Here is a 15,207-nt window from a genome sequence, read left to right as displayed (position 1 = left end):
CCCAGTGCAAGTGCTTGTTCTCCTATGAAATACTATTTCTCACGCCATGGAAAGCGGAGGGTCAGCCCCTTTAGCATTGTAATCGGTGGCATAAACTTGTCCATATTCGCCTTTAGGATCCTTCTCATCCAGGTAATCACCTCTGGCATTGAGGGTCAGCATCTGGCAGACAAGCCACATGAGGACTGCATCAAGGGAAAGGAAGGCAGCACCACCAAAGAGGCCAGTCTTGGCAGTGGGGCACTGTGTTTTAAGATCATGGTGAATGTTGTGTACACGGTTAAGGCCTTCAGTGATGGTTGCCCACATCATCATCCCCATTGCTAGAGCAGACAAGATCCTGATTGCACAATACTTCCAGATCAGAAAGAATCATAACCACAGCTATCATATCTGACAGGTAAAAATTTAAAAAAAGAATAATAATAGAAGTACGCACAATACTTCCCTTGCTGAGGTGCCTGGGACCGACTGACGTGGACTACGCGCTCAGAGAAGTACATGAAGGGATCTGCGAAAATCACTTGGGGGGCAAATCTTTGGCCTACAAAGTCCTACGGCAGGGTTACTACTGACCCACCATGAGAAAGGATGCGGCTGAGTTGGTTCGGAGGTGTAAACCATGTCAGAGGTACGCTAACATACAACACCGACCAGCCAGCCAAATCACTCCCATCGTCGTCCCGTGGCCCTTCGTCCAGTGGAGAATCGACATACTTGGTCCTTTCCCTCCGACGTCTGATCAAAGGAAGTTCATAGTCATCGCAATCGATTACTTCACTAAGTGGGTAGAAGCCGAACCTCTGGCACAAATCACCAAGCGAAAGATGGAAGACTTCGTCCAGAAGTCCATCATCTTCAGGTTCGGACTACCGCACACCATTATCACCGACAATGGATGACAATTCGACAATCGAGACTTCTGAGAGTTCTGTGCGAGATTTCATATCACGCATAGGCTAACCTCGGTCGGGCACCCGCAGTCCAACAGCAAGTTTGAAGTAACCAACCGAACTATTCTACATGGACTGAAGACCCGAATGAATGAAGCCAAAGGCCTCTGGATTGAGGAATTGAATTCCGTCTTATGGGCGTACCGAATGACACCCCGTGTCCCGACCGAAGAATCTCCTTTCAGCTTGGCCTATGGGACGGAGGCGATGATCCCGCTCGAGATCGGGCTACCATCGACTAGAGTCGAGCAGTACTGCGAGCTGAGCAACTTCGAGTGTCGGAGAGCTGACTTGGACCTCCTACCCGAACTCCGACGCGAGGCTCAACTCCGCATGGCTTCCTACCGACAAAGAGTGGCTCGATACTACAATGCTAAGGTTAAGCCGAAGCTTTTCAGGCCCGGGGACCTGGTTTTAAGAAAGGCGGGAGTTTCGAAGCCTCTAGACCAAAGAAAATTGGCTCCGAACTGGGAAGGACCCTACAGGATAGCGGACACCTACAGCCCGGGAGCCTACCGACTGGAGACTCTAGAAGGAATGGCCATTCCCCAGACTTGAAATGCCGACAACCTGAGATTGTACTACCAGTGAACTCTGTGTACCCTCGTTCGAAATACAAACTCAGTTTCAAAACCCCAGAGTCTAGAATCTTGACCCTCCGATTGTGGGCTGATGCTCACCAGTAGTACGAGCCCCTACGCCCCGACTTCGGCCCGACATTCCATCAGGAATCTACGGCTTGATCGCCGACGATACGTCGGACTCTTGCAAGGACCAACATATCTACGTTGGTGGATGGCCGGCGATGACGATGAAACCCCCTTAAGTTAAAGCCACTCTCCTTCCATAGTCAACTCTCGAGCAAGACGATTGGCTAAGTTGTCGACTCGACTCCAGCCGAGAAAGGCAAAACACCAACGCGACCAACGTCACGTTCGTGACATACCGACCAGGTCACAATCGGTCAAAGGATATTCGGCTTACCACCGTTTATCACACGTCACGACGCATATGTCCGACAAAGTGCCGGGCAACGGATGACCGACTTGTCATCACCAAATGCGTCGGACACCATTCGACTATCAGACTCTACGGGATAATCGGGTCAAAGATGACACCCGACTTGACAAATATGTTCGACTCGATTTCGGGCAACGGACGCTCGACTTAAACTCTCGACTGTCGGGTTGTACGACAGTCGGGACGTCGACTTAAAATCGGAGCTCGCTTTGTGTTGCCCAGCTATGCAACCCAAGAGGGGGGGTGAATTGGGTTTCTAAAAATTTTAAGCCCAACAGATGACTTATGAAGAACAAAACAATGGCTTTAAATCAATATTAATTATCTAAAGTAGTATTGCAAGGATATAATAAAGAAATAAGATAAAGCGATAAAGCACACCACAAACACAAGGATTTATAGTGGTTTGGTGCTAACCTTGCACCTACATCCACTCCCCAAGATCCCACTTGGGAATTTCAATCCACTATCCTTTGTATTCAACCCGAATACAAAACGTCGGAAACTCCGACACTAGCTATCCCAAGCTAGAATACAAGACGTCGGAAACTCCGACCCTAGCTATCCCAAGCTAGAACACTTGTTTCCCGGGTACAAGCCAACCCAAAACACTCCGATTTCAGGTTCGGATCAACCTTTCCTTGTTTTGAAAATCCTCCAAAAACAAGAGCAAAAACTCACAAAGAGTAAGAATATTTAGAGCACAGATGAATACAAAAACAGCTCCTTAAATGAGCAAATATAACAATAAAAGCTTTACTCAAATGAAGAACCCCTTTTTCAGATTTTCTCAAGATGAATGAACGGTTGAATGCTTGAGAAGAGGTTGATTGTTGATTGAAGATCTCTTGAAAGCTTTGAACGATCTCTAGATCAAGGTTGAAACGATAGGCGTGAAGAATTCTCTCCTTGAAAGATCTTCCTTTTCTCTTTCACAATCTCTCTGGTATATTGTGGATCCTCTCTCTTTTTCTCTATGGATATTTCGTTGATCTCAGGCTTTTTCTTGCAAATTTCGGATCCTCTATTCTGTTCTTCTCTTTTTCCTCTCTTTTCTCTTCACGTTTGATTTCACGTTTGATCCGCTATTTAATCTGCAATTTCTTTCATCATTTAAAGCATTTTGTAGCATTAGAAGCAAGAGAAAACAATTTAGGCAGATAAAGAGCCGTTAGAGGATTTTTAGGAAGCATAAATGGCAATTAAAACGGGCAAAAAAATAGCCGTTGCTGACATTTCCCGTCGCAGGGGTCGACTCATGAGTCGACTCATGCTTCAGGAGTCGACTCATGAGTCGACTTCTGTTGCAACAGACCAGAAGATCTGATTTCTGAATTTTTCGGCTCAAATCAGCAGGGGTCGACTCATGAGTCGACTCATGCCTTGTGGGTCGACTCATGAGTCGACTCACAGGTCGTGCCAAGCCAAAAATCTAGTGTGCCATGGGAATTTTTTGCGTGCCATTCAGCTCATAGTGCCATGAGTTGACTCATGAGTCGACTCATGCACTTCAAACCTTCATAACTTCAAAAGTATAAGTCCAAACACAATGAAATTTTCACCAATAGATTTCAAATCATTTGTTCTACCAAGTGGTACTATCAAATCAGGATTTTAGCAAAATTATGATTTTGCCCTTGAAGAGCATAAGGACTTTTTCAATTGTTTGTATCCCTTCAATCTGCTTTGTAATCATCAAAATCAATCTAGGAGCAACAATCTCCCCCTTTTTGATGATGACAAAACATATGAACAAAAATATTTATGTTAATGCATTAATTTCAAAAGAATCCATTATGGGTGTATATGCTTGAAAAGAGTATGATTCTTTTGGCATGTAATATAAATGCAAAAATAGTTTATCCATTTTCTTAAAGATTTGAAAAGGGTATTAGATCATTTTGAGTTCAAGATATTTCAGAGCAAGAGAAGATAAATAACTTTTTCTATGTATCAGAGCAAAAATAATTTTTACAATGATATCAGAAAAGATTTTATAATGAATCAGAGCAAGAAAATTTTTAATGTATCAGAGAAAATTTCAAACAGTATCCGAGCAAATGTTATAATATTTTAGAGAAACCTTCACACTGTATCGGATCAAATGTTATCATGTATCAGATCAAGTTGAAAGAAATTGAAGGATGTATCAGAGTAAAACAAATTTCTTATTGATGTCTCAAGGTGAGTAAAATTTCAAAAGCAAGTTTGAATATCAGAGCATATATATAAAAAATACTTATTTGCATTGTACTCATGATTTTGCTTTTGATGGATTAAAGTTCTGTCTGATACCAAATTTCTCTGTCTGATACCAAATTTCGATACCAAAATTTCTCAAAGTTTTGTTTAATCTTTCAATGCTTGTTTTTGTCTAATTTCTCCAATATTTGTTTAATTTCTTCAATATTTGTTTTAATTTAATTTCTCCCCCTTTTTCTCATAATTTAGGGTTTTGCTTTTTGTCTAATTTCAATTTTTGTTTAATTTTAATTTCTCCCCCTTTTTGACATCATCAAACATAGTTAACTCTTTCTTTTCCTTTTCTGAAAATATTCTTTAATTTCTTCCTCTTTAGAGTTTTTCACAGATGTTTTCTCCCCCTTAATATAGCAATTATCAATAGCAAACAACAATAAGTAGAAGATAATATTTCAACAGATGTATCAGAGATTGAAATATAACCAAAATATAATCATTACAAAGAGGTAGAAATATAGGTAAAAGATGATTCCATTAATATCATAATTGTTTCATAAAATTCAACCAGCTAAATGTCAATACATGGCCCCAAGGTATAGATCCTAGAACAAGATACTAACTCCTAAGATCTAGATAAGTCAATGATCAGAGTCATCAGATATAGGGTGAGGAGATGATGGATCAGAAGTGCGTCCTCTACCCCGTCTGCCTCTGCCACGAGTAGGAGAACGAGATGAACTTGGAGGCTGAGAACGCTGAGATACTAGGGCTGATACCATGAGTCTGATAGAATCAAGTACGTTCAGTGCTCTGGAAACAGATTGAAGTAGAGCAGTGAACTGGGTGGTAGCATGCTCACTCGATCCTCTGATCTCTTTCCTCAGTAGCTCATATCCACCTTCTAGTGCTCCTCTGAGCCTTCCAGCCTCTGCAGTGAGGTCTGTGACCTCAATGGTAGACTCCTGTGGCTGGGGATGGGCCAATGCAAGGACTTGCCCCTGCAAGTCAAGAACTCTGCCAGTAAGTCTCCAGACTGTATCCTCAAGCTGCTGTATCCTGACGGACTGATCTGAAATCATCTGAAATATAGTGGAGATGTGGGGAGTAATGGTCTGATCAGAAGAAGTAGCTCCAGGTGCAAAAGAAGTACTACTCCACTGGCTAGACAACAAAGAAGCCACACGCTGAGATATATGCTCGATCTGATCGTCAGCCAGTCTGAACTCTGAATGAGGTGCTCTGCTCTCTGGCTGATACACTGGTGTGGGCATCCTAGTAAACTCAGAAGGGCCAGCCTCAGTATCATGAATGAACTGGGTATCTGGTGAAGCTGCCCTGAAATCATGTACAGGAGAAGATGGACCTTCTTCTTCTACTCTGCCTTCAGTTCTGTCTTCAGCTCTTTCCTCAGCTCTCTCCTCAGCTCTTTCTTCAGAGCCCTTGATCCAACCACCAACAGTCTTTATAATTCCCATTCGGTGTAGGCTGTGTTGGTTGAAAGTGTCCACATGTGAGAGCTTGGTAGGTGTCTCCCCCTCACAGCTAACTCCAAACCTCCTAAAAACTCTAGTAAGGGCCATACCATAAGGCAAGTGTGCCTTGGATCTGTTCAAAGTTTCTCTCATGGCCTCTATCATAAGTGTAGGGAGGTTTAGGGGGGTCTGAGTGATGATATGAAACATGACACATACATCTCTGCCAGATAGTAAGTCATGTCTACCACTCCTAGGAAAGAATAGTTTTGTCACAATCTGATGCAGGACCCTCATCTCAATGGACTGTAATTTTGGCCTAAAGAGCAGCAGAGGTCGACTCATAGAATCGACTCATGCCTGGGGGTCGACCCATGGGGTCGACTCACAGAATGTGCTAGCCAAAAATCTCGCATGCCGTTCAGCCCTTTTAGCCATGAGTCGACTCATGGGGTCGACTCAAAAATATAAACCTAATTTTTTTACAAAATACACTTTCAAAAATATTGAGATTGCCTCTAATAGTATACACATCTTTTGTTCTTGCTCTTGAGGCTTCCGAATCAGGTCTTGACAAAATTATGATTTTGCCCCTGAAATACAATAAGTCTCTTTCCAAGTCAAAATCATTAGTAACCCCCTCAAATATTTTGTAATCATCAAAATCAATTCAAGGAGCAACAATCTCTCCTTTTTTGATGATGACAAAATACTTGAGTAAAAGTATATATAAAGTTTTGAACATGAATTTCAAATTTATAATGATGCATCACTTAAATATTATAGTCAAGTATTGGAACGAAATGCATCATAAGTAGTTTAAAGACAAAATTTGAAATTTGCTACAAATTTAAAATTTGCTTATAAGTGCATTTGCTTGGAAAAAAAAGCTGATTTTGATTCTTTGACATATGACACATGTGCCCATTTACTTAGCAATTTACTTATTGCTCATTCTTTATTGCTCTTATTGATTTTTGCTTATTGTTCAATTTTTATTGCTCATTTTGCTCAATCTTGATTTATTGCTTATTGCTCAACCTTGATTTTGATTCTTTACTCCCCCTTTTTGACAGCATCAACTAAGATTCTCTATTCCCCTTTTTAAGGACATATTTTCTCTATTCCTTCTTTTTGATGGGATCAATTTTACTTCTTTAGCTCCCTTCCTTGACTGCTTATTTCTCTATTGCTTATTGTTTTGCTCCCTCTCAAAATAGCAAACATAAAAGATATACCAATTTGCTCATTTAGAAGTTATTGCAATTCATAGTATTGCACAACATAAATATAAGTTATTTTTCATATCTCATAATTAAAAGCTGAAGATTCCTATGCAAAAGCTGAAGTATCTAACTGACGAGATAGTATGGAAGCTACACGCTGAGATATCATCTCTATCTGATCATCAGCCAATCTGATCTCTGAAGGATATGCTCTGCTGTCCGGCTGCTGAACTGAAGTGTGTCTCCTCGCAGACTCTGATGGCCCAGCCTCGTGATCGAAAACGAACTGAATATCTGGAGATGCTGTCCTATGATCACGAAGGGGTGAGGATGGTCCTTCCTCCTCTGCTCTGTCCTCAGCTCTCTCTTCCACACCTTTAGTCCAACCACCATCAGTTTTAGAAAATCCCATGCGGTGCAAAGTATGACGGTTGATAGTGTCAGAGTGGCATAGTCTAGCTACTGTCTCCCCCTCAAAGCTAACTCCAAACCTCCTAAATACTAAAGTGAGAGCCATACCAAAAGGCAAATGTGCCTTGGACCTATTCAAGGTCTCTCTTATAGCTTCAAACATTAATGCCGGGAGGTTCAGGGGGGTTTGGGTAATCACATGAAACATAATGCAGATGTCCCGACCAGAGAGAAGATCATGTCTACCACTTCTAGGAAAAAATAACTTAGTTACCATGTGGTGTAGCAGTCTCATCTCAATGGAAAGAATTTTTGCCTCTAATTTGTTCAGACTTCCAGTGAAGGTTCTTCCTAGAATAATATTTATTCCTTCCTCTTTAATTGGAAGTTCCATGTTTGTATATCCCTCACAAGGTAACTGAAGTATCTGCCCTAAAAGCACAGGATCTAGGCTAATGTCTACACCCTTCACTGTCGATTTTACTGTTTCATTGCTGTATCCCAAATTCAGGTAAAATTCTCTAACAAGATCCACAAAAGTATTTTCTTTTAGGGAGCAGTAGAATTTCCAACCTTGGTCCTTAATTTTTGATCCGATACTAAACCCTTCCTTTTCAAAAAAATCTAAAATCAATATTTTTGCCAGGCTCTACCTTTCTATCAGATAGGGGTACCTTACTAGGGCTGATTTGTGACCTGGTTGAAGCTGGAGTTGAAGCAGCAGCAGGGTTTGAAATAGAAGTGGTCTTGGTTGCTAGTCTCTTTCGGCGCACACTTTTCTCCAATCTGCGAACTGATTTCCTCCTCTGTGGAAGCTTCATCTTCAGAGCCATTTGCACAGGCAGGACCAGCACGGAACTTAAGAGAGCAAATATGAGGGAGAGATGAAGGGATTTTAGTGGAAAGATAGGAATTTTGAAAAAGTGATGTGCTGACTTGGAGAAGACAGATTGAGTCTAGGGTAAGCTCAAATCGCTCAAAATGAAGAAGAAAAAAGGGAGGAACTTGGTTCCTAAGGGTCGATTTGAAGTGTGAGAGACGGTGGGAGAAGAGTTTTGGGGGAAAACTTGGGTTTGAAGAAGAAGAGAGGGAGACCTTTGGCTTGGTGGGAGGAAGAAGATGAAAAATTGAGTCGGCTCAAGGAGAGATTTCCAACAAAAAGAGAGCGCCCGAAGGATTTAGCCATAATTACAAGTTTGCCCTAAGGTCGACCCTGAGGGTCGACTCATGGCACAGAAAAATTCAGAAAAATGATGAAACAGTTTCAAAAAAATTTGAAACATTAGGAGAAGGATGTTTACCCAAAAATTGATTATAAGAATGATAATTTTGAGCTTTTGAGCTCAAAAGAAAAAATGAGAATTAAGCTAAAAGAATTTTTGGTGGTGATCCCTTAGAATCAGAGAGACACTTAAGCAAATGGATCAAAGATTCCTAGTTCTCTCCTAATTTCACAAAATTTATCTTCACTTAAGGCCTTGATAAAGATGTCAGCTAATTATTTTTCAGTACAAACATAGTCAAGAATAATGTATTTATTTTGGATATGTTCTCTTATGAAATGATGCCTGATTTCAATATGTTTTGATCTAGAATGCTGAATTAAATTTTTAGTGAGATTTATATCACTAGTGTTATCACATCTTATGAGAGTTTCATTAAGTTTGATACCAAAGTCTACGAGTTGTTGCTTAATCCACAAGATTTGAGCATAATAACTTCCGGCTGCAATGTATTCAGCCTCGGTCGTAGATAGTGCTACCAAATTTTGTTTCTTGCTAAACCAAGAGATTAGGTTAACTCCAAAAAATTGACAAGTTTCACTAGTATTTTTTCTATCTAATCTACATCCAGCAAAATCAGCATCTGAATATCCTATTAAGTTAATTAATGAGTCCTTAGAATACCATAATCCTAGAGTTTGTGTACCATTTAAATATCTAAAGATTCTTTTAACTGCATTCAAGTGTGATTCTTTTGGATTTGATTGAAATCGAGCACAAAGACAAACATTAAATATAATATCAGGTCTATTAGCAGTTAAATATAATAGAGAACCAATCATGCCTCTATAAAATTTTAAGTCTACACTTTTACCTTCTTCGTCCTTGTCAAGCTTACATGATGGGCTCATGGGTGTGCCAATTATTTTGGAGTTCTTCATTCCAAATCTTTTGAGCAATTCTCTTATGTACTTGCTTTGGGTGATGGAGATTCCTTCCTTTATTTATTTTATTTAGAGTCCGAGGAAGAATGTAAGTTCTCTCATCATGTTCATCTCGAACTCTCCCTGCATGAGCTTTGTAAAATCTTGACAAAGAGTTTCATTAGTAGACCCAAAAATGATGTCATCAACATATATTTGTATAACTAAAATATCATCTTGATTTCTGTTAATGAAAAGGGTTGTGTCTACATTTTCTTTTGAAAAATCATTATTAAGTAAAAATTTGCTTAGCCTTTCATACCGAGCCCTGGATACTTGTTTCAAACCATATAGAGCTTTATTTAATTTAAAAATATAATTAAAAAAAATATGATTTTCAAAACTTGGAGATTGTTTTACATAAACTTCTTCAGCAATATATTCATTTAAAAAGATACTTTTAATATCCATTTGGAACAATTTAAATTTTATAAAGCAAGCATATGCAAGTAGAAGTCTAATTGTCTCTAATCTAGCAACAAGTGCAAAGGTCTCATCAAAATCAATTTTTTCTTCTTGATTATAATATTTTGTAACCAATCTTGCTTTATTTCTTATTATATTTTCATGTTCATCTAATTTATTCCTATATACCCATTTTGTGCCAATTATTAAATAATTTTTAGGTCTTGATACTAGAGTCCATACATTATTTCTTTCAAATTGATTAAGTTCTTCTTGCATTGCATTAATCCAATTATAATCTTTTTCAGCTTCGTCTATAGTTTTAGGTTTAAGATGAGAGACAAAAGTAAAATGATTGAATGCATCTTTAAGTGAAGAACGAGTTCTTACACCATGTGTAGGATCACCAATAATTAGTTTCTTAGGCTGCTTGTGATCATACCTCCATTCTTTGGGTAGATCATTTGTACCTTGAGGTTGTTCTTGTTGTTCTTCACCTTCCTCATCCTGTTTGTCTTCATGTTCTTCATCATCTTGAATTGTTGAATCTTTTAGAGTGATCTCCTTTATCCCTTCGATAAGAGGATCTGCATCATCAACACCTTCATTCTTCCTTGAAGGAAGATTGTTAGTTTCATCAAAGACAACATGTATTGACTCCTCTACTACTAAGGTTCTTTTATTGAAAACTCTAAAAGCTTTACTAGAAGAGGAGTAATCAAGAAAAATTGCTTCATCGAATTTTGCATCAAATTTTTCTAGTCTTTCTTTACCATTGTTTAACACAAAACATCGGCAACCAAAAACATGAAAATATATAATATTTGATTTTCTTCCTTTCCAAAGCTCATAGGAAGTTTTCTTTAAAATTTATCTAATTAAAGCATGATTTAATGGGTAACATGCCGTGTTAATTGCTTCCGCCCAAAAGTATCTTGGAAGATTGCTTTCATATAGCATGGTACGGGCCATTTCTTCAAGAGTTCTATTTTTTCTTTCTACTACCCTATTTTGTTGGAGTGTCCTAGGTGCCGAAAAGTTGTGACCTATTCCTTTTTCGTCACAAAACTTCTCAAAATCTTGATTTTTAAATTCGGTTCTATGATCACTTCGGATATTTTGAATTGAAAAATCTTTCTCATTTGTGACTTTTCGATAAAATTTAGAGAAAACATGAAAAGTTTCATCCTTATGTGCCAAAAAAAATCCATGTAAAATGAGAAAAATCATCAATAATTACAAAACTATATCATTTTCCTCATAGACTAGTAGTTCTAGTAGGTTCAAATAAATTCATGTGCAATAGTTCTAATGGCCTAAAAGTTGAAACAATATTTTTATATTTGAATGAAACTCTTGTTTGTTTACCCATTTGGCATGCATCACAAATTATATCCTTTTCAAAATTTAATTTGGGTAATCCGATAACCAATTCTTTTTTAATGAGTTTGGAAAGAGAATGCATGCTAATATGTGCAAGTCTACGATGCCAAAGCCAACTAGTCTCATTAATCTTGGCATTCAAGGATACTAGGCATTGCATGTTTATTTTAGATAGATCATTCAAATCTACCATATAAACATTACCATGTCTATGCCCAACAAATTTAATACCTTCATTAATAGGACTAGTTACAATGCAAACAAAAGATTCAAAAATAACTTTGTATCCTTTATCACAAAATTGACTGATACTTAATAAATTATGTTTTAAACCATCTAATAATAAAATATTTTCAATATACTTGGAGGGAGTGCTACCAATGTTATCTATACCGATGATCTTTCCTTTGCCATTGTCTCCAAAGGTGACCATCCCTTCATTCTTAGCATCAAGTATGATGAATTGGGATTCATCACCAGTCATGTGTCTCGAGCATCCGCTATCAAGATACCATTTCTGGTTTGCTCCTTGGGATGCTAGACATACCTGCAGGCAAAAGTCAAGTTTTTGCTTTAGGTACCCAAGCTTTCTTGGATCTTTTTTGGTTAGTCATAATGGTTCCTTTTGGAACCCATATTTTCTTTACGTTGGAGTTTACAGATTTATTAGAGAAACAAGTGTATGACTTGTGTCCTACTCTACCACATTTGAAGCAAGTAATGTTTGAAAACTTATTACTTGAAGAGTTTACATAGATATTTTTTAGATACTTTTGTTTCTTTAAGGGGTTGTAGCCAAGACCAGCCTTATCATAAATGATCTTTTGATTTTCAAGAATCATATTAAGTTTATTAGAACTTAAGATGAATTTTTCAACTATTGGTTTTAGCTTGGCAATTTCATTCTTTAAATTCAGATTTTCTTGAAACAGGATAGATTTTTCATTTGAAATGCTCTCATTTTGTTTTAGTAAAGATTGATTCTTTGATTTTAACTCTTTGTTCTTTACCCCTAGCTTCTTTAGTTCATCAATTAAATCATAAAAATCTTCATGAAGTTCTTCAAAGGTAAAGTTAATAGGAGTTGCAGAATTTACCTCATTTTCGTGTGCCATAAGGCACAAGTTGGCTTGTTCATTTGAGTTTTCTTCTTCGGAGCTTGAGTCATCACTTCCACTCCAAGTAGCCATCATGGCCTTTTTCTTGAACTTCTTGGGATCCTTCTTCAGTTGTGGGCATTCAGACTTAAAGTGTCCCGATTTCTTGCATTTATAGTAAATAAGGGGTTGATTTTTATCCTTTTCTTTGTTATGTTCTCCTTTTGTGGGTGGCCTCTTCCTCATTTTTTATTTTTTTTTCCTCAAAAACTTCTTAAACCTTCTAGTAATGAGAGCCATTTCTTCATCCTGCTCTTCATTTTTCGTATCATCAGTTTCTTTATCAGGTTGAGCCGTAGATTTGAGGGCGATTGTTCTCTTCTTTTTGACTTCTTCTTGATGTTGTTTCATGCTCAGCTCATGTGTCATCAGTGATCCTAGAAGCTCTTCCAAGGGTAGGATGTTTAGATTTTTGGCTTCTTGGATAGCGGTCACTTTGGCTTTCCAAGTTCTTGGTAAGGACCTAAGAATCTTCCTCACGAGATCACTGTTAGAATAAGACTTACAAAGATTTTTTAGACCATTTATAATATCAGTAAAATGAGTAAATATTTCAGTTATAGATTCATCATGCTCCATTTTAAAAAGTTCATATTTATGTACTAGCATGTTAATTTTGGATTCCTTTACTTGATTAGTTCCTTCATTAGTTACTTCTAATCTATCTCATATTTTCTTAGCAGACATGCAAGTTGAAATACGATTGAATTCATTAGCATCTAGAGCACAATACAAAATATTCATGGCTTTAGCATTTAGTTGAGCCATTTTCTTATCAACCTCATCCCATTCTTTTCGGGTTTGGTTGATTCCACACCATCAATTATTTTAGTGGGTGTGTGTGGTTCGTTTACTATGATACTTCACATATCATAGTCAAGTGCTTGAATGAAGATTTTCATCCGAGCTTTTCAATAGGTATAGTTTGACCCATTGAAAAGTGGAGGTCGGTTAGTGAACTGCCCCACGGCTAGAGAAGTGCCAACTTGAGTTGCCATACATCTTTGGCTCTTTGATGGTTAAATCAAAATAGGACTAGAGCAGCGGACTCTGATACCACTTGTTGCCCAGCTATGGAACCCAAGAGGGAGGGTGAATTGGGTTTTTAAAACTTTAAACTTAACTTATAATTATGAAGATTATTTAACAATGAACAGGATAAGTTAGGAGAGTGAAGTTTATGCAAGGGGTAGAAGTTGCATGCAAGAATGCAAGAGAATAAAGAAGTATAAAAGGAGAGCAATTAAGCACAACACAAACAAGAAGATTTATAGTGGTTCGGTGCCAATCTTTCACCTACATCCACACTCCAAGCTCCTACTTGGAAATTCAAATCCACTAAACTGTATTCAACCCGAATACAACGTCAGAACCTCCAACTTTAGCTATTCCAAGCTAGAACACTTATTTTTCGAGTACAAACCAACCCAATACAATCCGATTCAAAGTTCGGATCAACCTTTCCTCATTTTGAAATCCTTTCAAAACAAAAACAACAACTCAAAAAGAGTATAGCAGTTAATTGCACAGAAATACAGATGAAGCTCCTTTAATGAGCAAGTAAAGCTTTAAATACACTTTACACAATTAGAAGGAAGCTCTTTCTGATTTTCTCAAGGTGGTTGGAGACTTCAATGAGCTCTTGAGGAGTTGGTGAACTTGAATTAAAAGCTTCTTGAACTCTTTAAGTGGGCTCTTGCTTAGGGTTGAAATAAATGCTTGAAGAACCTTTTCAAAACTTTTTCTCTTGTTGATTCCCTCCTTTTGGTGCCTTTTATAACTTCAAATAATGGTAGAGAGTAATCTGGGCTAAAATAGAGCCGTTAGACCACATTAAATGAGCATTAAATGCAAACAAAATGGGTTAAAAACTAGTCGTTACGGAACTTTTCCGTCACAGGGGTCGACTCATAGGGTCGACTCATGCTCATGGGTCGACTTATGGGGTCGACCTCTGTGGAAAACAACAGAAAATGACTGTTCTGTAATTTTGGCCTAAAGAGCAGCAGAGGTCGACTCATGCCTGGGGGTCGACCCATGGGGTCGACTCACAGAATGTGCCAGCCAAAAATCTCGCATGCCGTTCAGCCCTTTTAGCCATTGTCGACTCATGGGGTCGACTCAAAAATATAAACCTGATTTTCTTACAAAATACACTTCCAAAAATGTTGAGATTGCCTCCAATAGTTTACACATCTTTTATTCTTGCTCTTGAGGCTTTCGAATCAGATCTTGATAAAATTATGATTTTGTCCCTGAAATACAATAAGTCTCTTTCCAAGCCAAAATCATTAGTAACTCTCTCAAATACTTTGTAATCATCAAAATCAATTCAAGGAGCAACAATTGTTAATAAATTAATTATATAGATAGCTAACTAATTTATAATTTAATTTAAGCAGTTAATTAATATTATATAAATAGTTAATTTAAAATAATAAATATAAATAGAGAAACAAAAGATAATCTAATTATTTAATTATAATTATAGAAATTATATATTAAAATTAAAATAATAACTAATAAAATTTAATAGTATACAATTAATAATATATATAAATATATATATATAATATTAATGAAAAAGTAGTATTATATTTTTATCAAAAAAAATTAATGAGAGATAATTTTATCAATATTAAAATCCATCATTCAATGCTCCATCTTTCCTTCCTTCATCATCCCAATTTGGAAGGATGCAAAATGATAGATCAGAGTGGATGGACGATTCACCTTTTTCATCCATCTTTTCTGTAATTTTTTGAACCAAAT

The sequence above is a fragment of the Elaeis guineensis genome, chromosome 5, assembly GCF_000442705.2.
Source record: "Elaeis guineensis isolate ETL-2024a chromosome 5, EG11, whole genome shotgun sequence".
NCBI classification, from domain to species: Eukaryota; Viridiplantae; Streptophyta; class Magnoliopsida; order Arecales; family Arecaceae; genus Elaeis; species Elaeis guineensis.
This window is presented reverse-complemented; position numbering follows the sequence as displayed.